The following is a 14527-nucleotide window of genomic DNA, read 5'->3' on the forward strand; positions in this document are numbered from 1 at the left end:
AGGACTCTGCTGCATTATTTAAGGACTTTGCTTCATTATTTATGGACTTTGTTGCATTATTTAAGGACACTGCTGCATTAAGTAATTTGCTGCATTACTTAACGACTCTGCTGCATTATTTAAGGACTTTGCTGTATTATTTAAGGACTCGGCTGCATTGTTTATGGACTTTGTTGCATTATTTAAGGTCTCTGCTGCATTATTTAATGAATTTGCTACATTATTTAAGGACTCTGCTGCATTATTTAATGACTCTTCTGAAGCTTTTGAGGACTCTGCTGCATTATTTAAGGACTCTGTTGCATTATTTAAGGACTCTGCTACATTATATAAGCAATCTGCTGCGGTATTTAAGGACTCTACTGCATAATTTAAGGACTTTGCTGCATTATTTAAGAACTATGTTGCATTATTTAAGGACTCTGCTACATTATTTAAGCAATCTGCTGCGGTATTTAAGGACTCTGCTGCATTATTTAAGGACTTTGCTGCATTATTTAATGACTCTGCTGCGGTATTTAAGGACTTTGCTGCAAAGATAAGGACTCTGCTTCAGTATTTAAGGACTCTGCTGCATTACTTAAGGACTTTGTTGCATTATTTAAGGACTCTGCTGCGGTATTTAAGGACTCTGCTGCATTATTTAAGGACGTTGTTGCATTATCTAAGGACTCTGCTGCATTATTTAAGGACATTGCTGCATTATTTAAGGACTCTGCTGCATTATTTATTGACTTTGTTGCATTAGTTAAGGACTATGCTGCATTATTGAAGGACTTTGTTGCATTATTTAAGGACTCTGCTGCATTATTTAAGTACTTTGCTGCAATATTTAAGGACTCTGCTGTGGTATTTAAGGATTCTGCTGCATTATTTTAGGACTTTGTTGCAATATTTAAGGACTCTGCTTCAGTATTTAAGACTTTGCTGCATTATTTAAGAACGGTGCTGCATTATTTAAGCACTCCGCTGCGGTATTTAAGGAGTCTGCTGCGGCACTTAATGACTCTGCTGCATTATTTAAGGACTCTGCTGCATTATTTAAGGACTTTGCTGAATTATTTAAGTACGCGGCTGCGGTATTTAAGGACTCTGCTGCATTATTTAATGACTTTGTTGCATTATTTAAGGACTCTGCTGCATTATTTAAGGACTGTGCTGCATTATTTAAGGACTCTGCTGCATTATTTAAGGACTTTGTTGCATTATTTAAGGACTCTGCTGCATTATTTAAGGACTCTGCTGCATTATTTATTGACTTTGCGGAAGCATTTGAGGACTCTGCTGCATTATTTAAGGACTCTGCTGCAGTATTTAAGGACTCTGCTGCATTATTTAAGGACTTTGCTGCATTATTTAAGGACTCTGATTCAGTATTTAAGGACGCTGCTGCATTTTACAATGACTTTGCTGCATTATTTAAGGATTCTACTGCATTATTTAACGACTTAGTTGCATTATTTAAGGACTCTGATGCATTATTTAAGGACTCTGCTTCAGTATTTAAGCACTCTGCTGCATTATTTTAGGACTTTGTTGCATTATTTAAGGACTCTGCTGCAGTATTTAAGGACTCTGCTGCATTATTTATGGACTTTGCTGCATTATTTAAGGACTCTGCTGCATTATTTAAGGACTTTGTTGCATTATTTAAGGACTCTGCTGCATTATTTAAGGAATTTCCTGCATTATTTCAGGACTCTGCTGCATTATTTAATAACTCTGCTGCATTATTTAATAACTCTGCTGCATTATTTAAGGACTCTGCTGCATTATTTAATAACTCTGCTGCATTATTTAAGGACTCTGCTGCATTATTTAAGCACTCTGATGTGGTATTTAAGGACTCTGCTGCATTATTTAAGGACTTTGCTGCATTATTTAATGACTCTGCTGCTGTATTTAAGAACTCTGCATTATTACTTAAGGACTTTGTTGCATTATTTAAGGATTCTGCTTCATTATTTAAGGACTTTGTTGCATTATTTAAGGACTCTGCTACATTATTTAAGGAATTTGCTTCATTATTTAAGTACTCTGCTGCATTTTTTAGGGACTTTGTTGCATTATTTAAGGACGCTGCTGCATTATTTAAGGAATTTGCTGCATTATTTAAGGACTCTGCTGCATTATTTAATAACTCTGCTGCATTATTTAAGGACCCTGCTGCATCATTTAAGCACTCTGCTCCGGTATTTAAGGACTCTGCTTCATTATTTAAGGACTTTGCTGCATTATTTAATGACTCTGCTGCGGTATTTAAGGACTCTGCATTATTACTTAAGGACTTTGTTGCATTATTTAAGGATTCTGCTTCATTATTTAAGGACTTTGTTGCATTATTTAAGGACTCTGCTGCATTATTTAAGTACTTTGCTGCAATATTTAAGGACTCTGCTTCAGTATTTAAGGACTCTGCTGCATTATTTAAAGACTTTGTTGCATTATTTAAGGACGGTGCTGCATTATTTAAGGACTCTGCTGCATTATTTAAGCACTCCGCTGCGGTATTTAAGGACTCTGCTGTGGCACTTAAGAACTCTGCTGCATTATTTAAGGGCTTTGCTGAATTATTTAAGTAATCGGCTGCGGTATTTAAGGACTCTGCTGCATTATTTAAGGAATTTGTTGCATTATGTAAGGACTCGGCTGCATTATTTAAGGACTTTGTTGCATTATTTAAGGTCTCTGCTGCATTATTTAATGAATTTGCTACATTATTTAAGGACTCTGCTGCATTATTTAATGACTCTTCTGAAGCTTTTGAGGACTCTGCTGCATTATTTTAGAACTTTGTTGCATTATTTAAGGACTCTGCTGCAGTATTTAAGGAATTTGCTCCATATTTAAGGACTCTGCTGCATTATTTATGGACTTTGCTGCATTATTTAATGACTCTGCTGCATTATTTATGGACTTTGTTGCATTATTTAAGGACTCTGCTGCATTATTTAAGGAATTTGCCGCATTATTTAAGGACTCTGCTGCATTATTTAATAACTCTGCTGCATTATTTAAGGACTCTGCTGCATTATTTAAGCACTCTGCTGCGGTATTTAAGGACTCTGCTGCATTATTTAAAGACTTTGCTGCATTATTTAATGACTCTGCTGCGGTATTTAAGGACTCTGCATTATTACTTAAGGACTTTGTTGCATTATTTAAGGATTCTGCTTCATTATTTAAGGACTTTGTTGCATTATTTAAGGACTCTGCTTCATTATTTAAGGACTTTGTTGCATTATTTAAGGACTCTGCTGCATTATTTAAGTACTTTGCTGCAATATTTAAGGACTCTGCTTCAGTATTTAAGGACTCTGCTGCATTATTTAAAGACTTTGTTGCATTATTTAAGGACTCTGCTGAAGCATTTTAGAACTCTGTTGCATTACTTAAGGACTCTGCTGCTTTATTTAAGGCCTTTGTTGCATTATTTAAGGACTCTCCTTCAGTATTTAAGGACTCTGCTGCATTATTTAAGGACTTTGCTGCATTATTTAAGGATTCTGCTGCATTATTTAAGGATTTTGTTGCATTTTTTAAGGACTCTGCTACATTATTTAAGGAATTTGCTGCATTATTTAAGGACTCTGCTTCATTATTTAAGGACTCTGCTGCATTATTTAGGGACTTTGTTGCATTATTTAAGGACTCTGCTGCATTATTTAAGGAATTTGCTGTATTATTTAAGGACTCTGCTGCATTATTTAATAACTCTGCTGCATTATTTAAGGACTCTGCTGCATTATTTAGGGACTTTGTTGCATTATTTAAGGACTCTACTGCATTATTTAAGGACTTTGCTGTATTATTTAAGGACTCGGTTGCATTATTTAAGGACTTTGTTGCATTATTTATGGTCTCTGCTGCATTATTTAATGAATTTGCTACATTATTTAAGGACTCTGCTGCATTGTTTAATGACTCTTCTGAAGCTTTTGAGGACTCTGCTGCATTATTTAAGGACTCTGTTGCATTAATTAAGGACTCTGCTACATTATATAAGCAATCTGCTGCGGTATTTAAGGACTCTGCTGCATTATTTAAGGACTTTGCTGCATTATTTAAGAACTATGTTGCATTATTTAAGGACTCTGCTGCATTATTTAAGGACTCTGTTGCATTATTTAAGGACTCTGCTACATTATTTAAGCAATCTGCTGCTGTATTTAAGGACTCTGCTGCATTATTTAAGGACTTTGCTGCATTATTTAATGACTCTGCTGCGGTATTTAAGGACTTTGCTGCAAATTTAAGGACTCTGCTTCAGTATTTAAGGACTCTGCTGCAATATTTAAGGACTTTGTTGCATTATTTAAGGACTCTGCTGCATTATGTATTCACTTTGCTGAAGCATTTGAGGACTCTGCTGCATTATTTAAGGACTCTGCTGCATTATTTAAGGACTTTGCTGAATAATTTAAGTACTCTGCTGCGTTATTTAAGGACTCTGCTGCAGTATTTAAGGACATTGTTGCATTATCTAAGGACTCTGCTGCATTATTTAAGGACTTTGCTGCATTATTTAAGTACTCTGCTGCATTATTTATAGACTTTGTTGCATTAGTTAAGGACTATGCTGCATTATTTAAGGACTTTGTTGCATTATTTAAGGACTCTGCTGCATTATTTAAGTACTTTGCTGCAATATTTAAGGACTCTGCTGCGGTATTTAAGGATTCTGCTGCATTATTTTAGGGCTTTTTTGCAATATTTAAGGACTCTGCTTCAGTATTCAAGGACTTTGCTGCATTATTTAAGGACGGTGCTGCATTATTTAAGGACTTTGCTGAATTATTTAAGTAATCAGCTGTGGTATTTAAGGACTCTGCTGCATTATTTAAGGAATTTGTTGCATTATGTAAGGACTCTGCTGCATTATTTAAGTACTTTGCTGCAATATTTAACGACTCTGCTGCGGTATTTAAGGACTCTGCTGCATTATTTTAGGACTTTGTTGCAATATTTAAGGACTCTGCTTCAGTATTTAAGGACTTTGCTGCATTATTTAAGGACTCTGCTGCATTATTTAAGCACTCTGCTGCAGTATTTAAGGACTCTGCTGTGGCACTTAAGGAATCTGCTGTAAAATTTAAGGACTCTGCTGCATTATTTAAGGACTTTGCTGAATTATTTAAGGACTCTGCTGCGGTATTTAAGGACTCTACTGCATTATTTAAGGAATTAGCTGCATTATTTTAGGACTCTGCTTCAGGATTTAAGGACTCTACTGCATTATTTAGGGACTTTCTTGCATTATTTAAGGTCTCTGCTGCGGTATTTAAGGACTCTGCTGCATTATTTAAGGACTTTGCTTCATTATTTATGGACTTTGTTGCATTATTTAAGGACACTGCTGCATTAAGTAATTTGCTGCATTACTTAACGACTCTGCTGCATTATTTAAGGACTTTGCTGTATTATTTAAGGACTCGGCTGCATTGTTTATGGACTTTGTTGCATTATTTAAGGTCTCTGCTGCATTATTTAATGAATTTGCTACATTATTTAAGGACTCTGCTGCATTATTTAATGACTCTTCTGAAGCTTTTGAGGACTCTGCTGCATTATTTAAGGACTCTGTTGCATTATTTAAGGACTCTGCTACATTATATAAGCAATCTGCTGCGGTATTTAAGGACTCTACTGCATAATTTAAGGACTTTGCTGCATTATTTAAGAACTATGTTGCATTATTTAAGGACTCTGCTACATTATTTAAGCAATCTGCTGCGGTATTTAAGGACTCTGCTGCATTATTTAAGGACTTTGCTGCATTATTTAATGACTCTGCTGCGGTATTTAAGGACTTTGCTGCAAAGATAAGGACTCTGCTTCAGTATTTAAGGACTCTGCTGCATTACTTAAGGACTTTGTTGCATTATTTAAGGACTCTGCTGCGGTATTTAAGGACTCTGCTGCATTATTTAAGGACGTTGTTGCATTATCTAAGGACTCTGCTGCATTATTTAAGGACATTGCTGCATTATTTAAGGACTCTGCTGCATTATTTATTGACTTTGTTGCATTAGTTAAGGACTATGCTGCATTATTGAAGGACTTTGTTGCATTATTTAAGGACTCTGCTGCATTATTTAAGTACTTTGCTGCAATATTTAAGGACTCTGCTGTGGTATTTAAGGATTCTGCTGCATTATTTTAGGACTTTGTTGCAATATTTAAGGACTCTGCTTCAGTATTTAAGACTTTGCTGCATTATTTAAGAACGGTGCTGCATTATTTAAGCACTCCGCTGCGGTATTTAAGGAGTCTGCTGCGGCACTTAATGACTCTGCTGCATTATTTAAGGACTCTGCTGCATTATTTAAGGACTTTGCTGAATTATTTAAGTACGCGGCTGCGGTATTTAAGGACTCTGCTGCATTATTTAATGACTTTGTTGCATTATTTAAGGACTCTGCTGCATTATTTAAGGACTGTGCTGCATTATTTAAGGACTCTGCTGCATTATTTAAGGACTTTGTTGCATTATTTAAGGACTCTGCTGCATTATTTAAGGACTCTGCTGCATTATTTATTGACTTTGCGGAAGCATTTGAGGACTCTGCTGCATTATTTAAGGACTCTGCTGCAGTATTTAAGGACTCTGCTGCATTATTTAAGGACTTTGCTGCATTATTTAAGGACTCTGATTCAGTATTTAAGGACGCTGCTGCATTTTACAATGACTTTGCTGCATTATTTAAGGATTCTACTGCATTATTTAACGACTTAGTTGCATTATTTAAGGACTCTGATGCATTATTTAAGGACTCTGCTTCAGTATTTAAGCACTCTGCTGCATTATTTTAGGACTTTGTTGCATTATTTAAGGACTCTGCTGCAGTATTTAAGGACTCTGCTGCATTATTTATGGACTTTGCTGCATTATTTAAGGACTCTGCTGCATTATTTAAGGACTTTGTTGCATTATTTAAGGACTCTGCTGCATTATTTAAGGAATTTCCTGCATTATTTCAGGACTCTGCTGCATTATTTAATAACTCTGCTGCATTATTTAATAACTCTGCTGCATTATTTAAGGACTCTGCTGCATTATTTAATAACTCTGCTGCATTATTTAAGGACTCTGCTGCATTATTTAAGCACTCTGATGTGGTATTTAAGGACTCTGCTGCATTATTTAAGGACTTTGCTGCATTATTTAATGACTCTGCTGCTGTATTTAAGAACTCTGCATTATTACTTAAGGACTTTGTTGCATTATTTAAGGATTCTGCTTCATTATTTAAGGACTTTGTTGCATTATTTAAGGACTCTGCTACATTATTTAAGGAATTTGCTTCATTATTTAAGTACTCTGCTGCATTTTTTAGGGACTTTGTTGCATTATTTAAGGACTCTGCTGCATTATTTAAGGAATTTTCTGCATTATTTAAGGACTCTGCTGCATTATTTAATAACTCTGCTGCATTATTTAAGGACCCTGCTGCATCATTTAAGCACTCTGCTCCGGTATTTAAGGACTCTGCTTCATTATTTAAGGACTTTGCTGCATTATTTAATGACTCTGCTGCGGTATTTAAGGACTCTGCATTATTACTTAAGGACTTTGTTGCATTATTTAAGGATTCTGCTTCATTATTTAAGGACTTTGTTGCATTATTTAAGGACTTTGCTGCATTATTTAAGTACTTTGCTGCAATATTTAAGGACTCTGCTTCAGTATTTAAGGACTCTGCTGCATTATTTAAAGACTTTGTTGCATTATTTAAGGACGGTGCTGCATTATTTAAGGACTCTGCTGCATTATTTAAGCACTCCGCTGCGGTATTTAAGGACTCTGCTGTGGCACTTAAGAACTCTGCTGCATTATTTAAGGGCTTTGCTGAATTATTTAAGTAATCGGCTGCGGTATTTAAGGACTCTGCTGCATTATTTAAGGAATTTGTTGCATTATGTAAGGACTCGGCTGCATTATTTAAGGACTTTGTTGCATTATTTAAGGTCTCTGCTGCATTATTTAATGAATTTGCTACATTATTTAAGGACTCTGCTGCATTATTTAATGACTCTTCTGAAGCTTTTGAGGACTCTGCTGCATTATTTTAGAACTTTGTTGCATTATTTAAGGACTCTGCTGCAGTATTTAAGGAATTTGCTCCATATTTAAGGACTCTGCTGCATTATTTATGGACTTTGCTGCATTATTTAATGACTCTGCTGCATTATTTATGGACTTTGTTGCATTATTTAAGGACTCTGCTGCATTATTTAAGGAATTTGCCGCATTATTTAAGGACTCTGCTGCATTATTTAATAACTCTGCTGCATTATTTAAGGACTCTGCTGCATTATTTAAGCACTCTGCTGCGGTATTTAAGGACTCTGCTGCATTATTTAAAGACTTTGCTGCATTATTTAATGACTCTGCTGCGGTATTTAAGGACTCTGCATTATTACTTAAGGACTTTGTTGCATTATTTAAGGATTCTGCTTCATTATTTAAGGACTTTGTTGCATTATTTAAGGACTCTGCTTCATTATTTAAGGACTTTGTTGCATTATTTAAGGACTCTGCTGCATTATTTAAGTACTTTGCTGCAATATTTAAGGACTCTGCTTCAGTATTTAAGGACTCTGCTGCATTATTTAAAGACTTTGTTGCATTACTTAAGGACTCTGCTGCATTATTTAAGGACTCTGCTGAAGCATTTTAGAACTCTGTTGCATTACTTAAGGACTCTGCTGCTTTATTTAAGGCCTTTGTTGCATTATTTAAGGACTCTCCTTCAGTATTTAAGGACTCTGCTGCATTATTTAAGGACTGTGCTGCATTATTTAAGGACTCTGCTGCATTATTTAAGGACTTTGTTGCATTATTTAAGGACTCTGCTGCATTATTTAAGGACTCTGCTGCATTATTTATTGACTTTGCGGAAGCATTTGAGGACTCTGCTGCATTATTTAAGGACTCTGCTGCAGTATTTAAGGACTCTGCTGCATTATTTAAGGACTTTGCTGCATTATTTAAGGACTCTGATTCAGTATTTAAGGACGCTGCTGCATTTTACAATGACTTTGCTGCATTATTTAAGGATTCTACTGCATTATTTAACGACTTAGTTGCATTATTTAAGGACTCTGATGCATTATTTAAGGACTCTGCTTCAGTATTTAAGCACTCTGCTGCATTATTTTAGGACTTTGTTGCATTATTTAAGGACTCTGCTGCAGTATTTAAGGACTCTGCTGCATTATTTATGGACTTTGCTGCATTATTTAAGGACTCTGCTGCATTATTTAAGGACTTTGTTGCATTATTTAAGGACTCTGCTGCATTATTTAAGGAATTTCCTGCATTATTTCAGGACTCTGCTGCATTATTTAATAACTCTGCTGCATTATTTAATAACTCTGCTGCATTATTTAAGGACTCTGCTGCATTATTTAATAACTCTGCTGCATTATTTAAGGACTCTGCTGCATTATTTAAGCACTCTGATGTGGTATTTAAGGACTCTGCTGCATTATTTAAGGACTTTGCTGCATTATTTAATGACTCTGCTGCTGTATTTAAGAACTCTGCATTATTACTTAAGGACTTTGTTGCATTATTTAAGGATTCTGCTTCATTATTTAAGGACTTTGTTGCATTATTTAAGGACTCTGCTACATTATTTAAGGAATTTGCTTCATTATTTAAGTACTCTGCTGCATTTTTTAGGGACTTTGTTGCATTATTTAAGGACTCTGCTGCATTATTTAAGGAATTTGCTGCATTATTTAAGGACTCTGCTGCATTATTTAATAACTCTGCTGCATTATTTAAGGACCCTGCTGCATCATTTAAGCACTCTGCTCCGGTATTTAAGGACTCTGCTTCATTATTTAAGGACTTTGCTGCATTATTTAATGACTCTGCTGCGGTATTTAAGGACTCTGCATTATTACTTAAGGACTTTGTTGCATTATTTAAGGATTCTGCTTCATTATTTAAGGACTTTGTTGCATTATTTAAGGACTCTGCTGCATTATTTAAGTACTTTGCTGCAATATTTAAGGACTCTGCTTCAGTATTTAAGGACTCTGCTGCATTATTTAAAGACTTTGTTGCATTATTTAAGGACGGTGCTGCATTATTTAAGGACTCTGCTGCATTATTTAAGCACTCCGCTGCGGTATTTAAGGACTCTGCTGTGGCACTTAAGAACTCTGCTGCATTATTTAAGGGCTTTGCTGAATTATTTAAGTAATCGGCTGCGATATTTAAGGACTCTGCTGCATTATTTAAGGAATTTGTTGCATTATGTAAGGACTCGGCTGCATTATTTAAGGACTTTGTTGCATTATTTAAGGTCTCTGCTGCATTATTTAATGAATTTGCTACATTATTTAAGGACTCTGCTGCATTATTTAATGACTCTTCTGAAGCTTTTGAGGACTCTGCTGCATTATTTTAGAACTTTGTTGCATTATTTAAGGACTCTGCTGCAGTATTTAAGGAATTTGCTCCATATTTAAGGACTCTGCTGCATTATTTATGGACTTTGCTGCATTATTTAATGACTCTGCTGCATTATTTATGGACTTTGTTGCATTATTTAAGGACTCTGCTGCATTATTTAAGGAATTTGCCGCATTATTTAAGGACTCTGCTGCATTATTTAATAACTCTGCTGCATTATTTAAGGACTCTGCTGCATTATTTAAGCACTCTGCTGCGGTATTTAAGGACTCTGCTGCATTATTTAAAGACTTTGCTGCATTATTTAATGACTCTGCTGCGGTATTTAAGGACTCTGCATTATTACTTAAGGACTTTGTTGCATTATTTAAGGATTCTGCTTCATTATTTAAGGACTTTGTTGCATTATTTAAGGACTCTGCTTCATTATTTAAGGACTTTGTTGCATTATTTAAGGACTCTGCTGCATTATTTAAGTACTTTGCTGCAATATTTAAGGACTCTGCTTCAGTATTTAAGGACTCTGCTGCATTATTTAAAGACTTTGTTGCATTATTTAAGGACTCTGCTGCATTATTTAAGGACTCTGCTGAAGCATTTTAGAACTCTGTTGCATTACTTAAGGACTCTGCTGCTTTATTTAAGGCCTTTGTTGCATTATTTAAGGACTCTCCTTCAGTATTTAAGGACTCTGCTGCATTATTTAAGGACTTTGCTGCATTATTTAAGGATTCTGCTGCATTATTTAAGGATTTTGTTGCATTTTTTAAGGACTCTGCTACATTATTTAAGGAATTTGCTGCATTATTTAAGGACTCTGCTTCATTATTTAAGGACTCTGCTGCATTATTTAGGGACTTTGTTGCATTATTTAAGGACTCTGCTGCATTATTTAAGGAATTTGCTGTATTATTTAAGGACTCTGCTGCATTATTTAATAACTCTGCTGCATTATTTAAGGACTCTGCTGCATTATTTAAGCACTCTGCTGCGGTATTTAAGGATTCTGCTGCATTATTTAAGGACTTTGCTGCATTATTTAATGACAGCTGCTGTATTTAAGGACTCTGCATTATTACTTAAGGACTTTGTTGCATTATTTAAGAATTCTGCTTCATTATTTAAGGACTTTGTTGCATTATTTAAGGACTCTGCTACATTATTTAAGGAATTTGCTTCATTATTTAAGGACTCTGCTGCATTTTTTAGGGACTTTGTTGCATTATTTAAGGACTCTGCTGCATTATTTAAGGAATTTGCTGCATTATTTAAGGACTCTGCTGCATTATTTAATAACTCTGCTGCATCATTTAAGGACCCTGCTGCATGATTTAAGCACTCTGCTCCGGTATTTAAGGACTCTGCTGCATTATTTAAGGACTTTGCTGCATTATTTAATGACTCTGCTGCGGTATTTAAGGACTCTGCATTATTACTTAAGGACTTTGTTGCATTATTTAAGGATTCTGCTTCATTATTTAAGGACTTTGTTGCATTATTTAAGGACTCTGCTGCATTATTTAAGTACTTTGCTGCAATATTTAAGGACTCTGCTTCAGTATTTAAGGACTCTGCTGCATTATTTTAAGACTTTGTTGCATTATTTAAGGACGGTGCTGCATTATTTAAGGACTCTGCTGCATTATTTAAGCACTCCGCTGCGGTATTTAAGGACTCTGCTGTGGCACTTAAGAACTCTGCTGCATTATTTAAGGACATTGCTGAATTATTTAAGTAATCGGCTGCGGTATTTAAGGACTCTGCTGCATTATTTAAGGAATTTGTTGCATTATGTAAGGACTCGGCTGCATTATTTAAGGACTTTGTTGCATTATTTAAGGTCTCTGCTGCATTATTTAATGAATTTGCTACATTATTTAAGGACTCTGCTGCATTATTTCATGACTCTTCTGAAGCTTTTGAGGACTCTGCTGCATTATTTTAGAACTTTGTTGCATTATTTAAGGACTCTGCTGCAGTATTTAAGGAATTTGCTCCATATTTAAGGACTCTGCTGCATTATTTATGGACTTTGCTGCATTATTTAATGACTCTGCTGCATTATTTATGGACTTTGTTGCATTATTTAAGGACTCTGCTGCATTATTTAAGGAATTTGCCGCATTATTTAAGGACTCTGCTGCATTATTTAATAACTCTGCTGCATTATTTAAGGACTCTGCTGCATTATTTAAGCACTCTGCTGCGGTATTTAAGGACTCTGCTGCATTATTTAAGGACTTTGCTGCATTATTTAATGACTCTGCTGCGGTATTTAAGGACTCTGCATTATTACTTAAGGACTTTGTTGCATTATTTAAGGATTCTGCTTCATTATTTAAGGACTTTGTTGCATTATTTAAGGACTCTGCTTCATTATTTAAGGACTTTGTTGCATTATTTAAGGACTCTGCTGCATTATTTAAGTACTTTGCTGCAATATTTAAGGACTCTGCTTCAGTAATTAAGGACTCTACTGCATTATTTAAAGACTTTGTTGCATTATTTAAGGACTCTGCTGCATTATTTAAGGACTCTGCTGAAGCATTTTAGAACTCTGTTGCATTACTTAAGGACTCTGCTGCATTATTTAAGGCCTTTGTTGCATTATTTAAGGACTCTGCTTCAGTATTTAAGGACTCTGCTGCATTATTTAAGGACTTTGCTGCATTATTGAAGGGTTCTGCTGCATTATTTAAGGATTTTGTTGCATTTTTTAAGGACTCTGCTACATTATTTAAGGAATTTGCTGCATTATTTAAGGACTCTGCTTCATTATTTAAGGACTCTGCTACATTATTTAGGGACTTTGTTGCATTATTTAAGGACTCTGCTGCATTATTTAAGGAATTTGCTGCATTATTTAAGGACTCTGCTGCATTATTTAATAACTCTGCTGCATTATTTAAGGACTCTGCTGCATTATTTAAGCACTCTGCTGCGGTATTTAAGGACTCTGCTGGATTATTTAAGGACTTTGCTGCATTATTTAATGACTCTGCTGCTGTATTTAAGGGCTCTGCATTATTACTTAAGGACTTTGTTGCATTATTTAAGGATTCTGCTTCATTATTTAAGGACTTTGTTGCATTATTTAAGGACTCTGCTGCATTATTTAAGTACTTTGCTGCAATATTTAAGGACTCTGCTTCAGTATTTAAGGACTCTGCTGCATTTTTTAAGGACTTTGCTGCAATATTTAAGGACTCTGCTTCAGTATTTAAGGACTCTGCTGCATTATTTAATGACTTTGTTGCATTATTTAAGGACTCTGCTGCATTATTTAAGGACTCTGTTGCATTATTTAAGGACTCTGCTACATTATTTAAGCAATCTGCTGTGGTATTTAAGGACTCTGCTGCATTATTTAAGGACTTTGCTGCATTATTTAATGACTCTGCTGCGGTATTTAAGGACTTTGCTGCAAAGATAAGGACTCTGCTTCAGTATTTAAGGACTCTGCTGCATTATTTAAGGACTTTGTTGCATTATTTAAGGACTCTGCTGCTTTATTTAAGGACTTTGCTGCATTATTTAAGGTCTCTGCTGCATTATTTAAGGACTTTGTTGCATTATTTAAGGACTCTGCTGCATTATGTATTCACTCTGCTGAAGCATTTGAGGACTCTGCTGCATTATTTAAGGATTCTGCTGCATTATTTTAGGACTTTTATGCAATATTTAAGGACTCTGCTTCAGTATTTAAGGAATTTGCTCCATATTTAAGGAGTGTGCTGCATTATTTATGGACTTTGCTGCATTATTTAATGACTCTGCTGCATTATTTAAGAACTTTGTTGCATTATTTAAGGACTCTGCTGTATTATTTAAGGAATTTGCTGCATTATTTAAGGACTCTGCTGCATTATTTAATAACTCAGCTGCATTATTTAAGGAATCTGCTGCATTATTTAAGAAATCTGCTGCGGTATTTAAGGACTCTGCTACATTATTTAAGGACTTTGCTGCATTATTTAATGACTCTGCTGAGGTATTTAAGGACTCTGCATTATTACTTAAGGACTTTGTTGCATTATTTAAGGATTCTGCTTCATTATTTAAGGACTTTGTTGCATTATTTAAGGACTCTGCTGCATT

This window comes from Phyllobates terribilis, unplaced genomic scaffold (genome assembly GCF_046119375.1).
Source record: "Phyllobates terribilis strain yellow unplaced genomic scaffold, ASM4611937v1 Scaffold_80__1_contigs__length_6766528, whole genome shotgun sequence".
NCBI lineage: Eukaryota > Metazoa > Chordata > Amphibia > Anura > Dendrobatidae > Phyllobates > Phyllobates terribilis.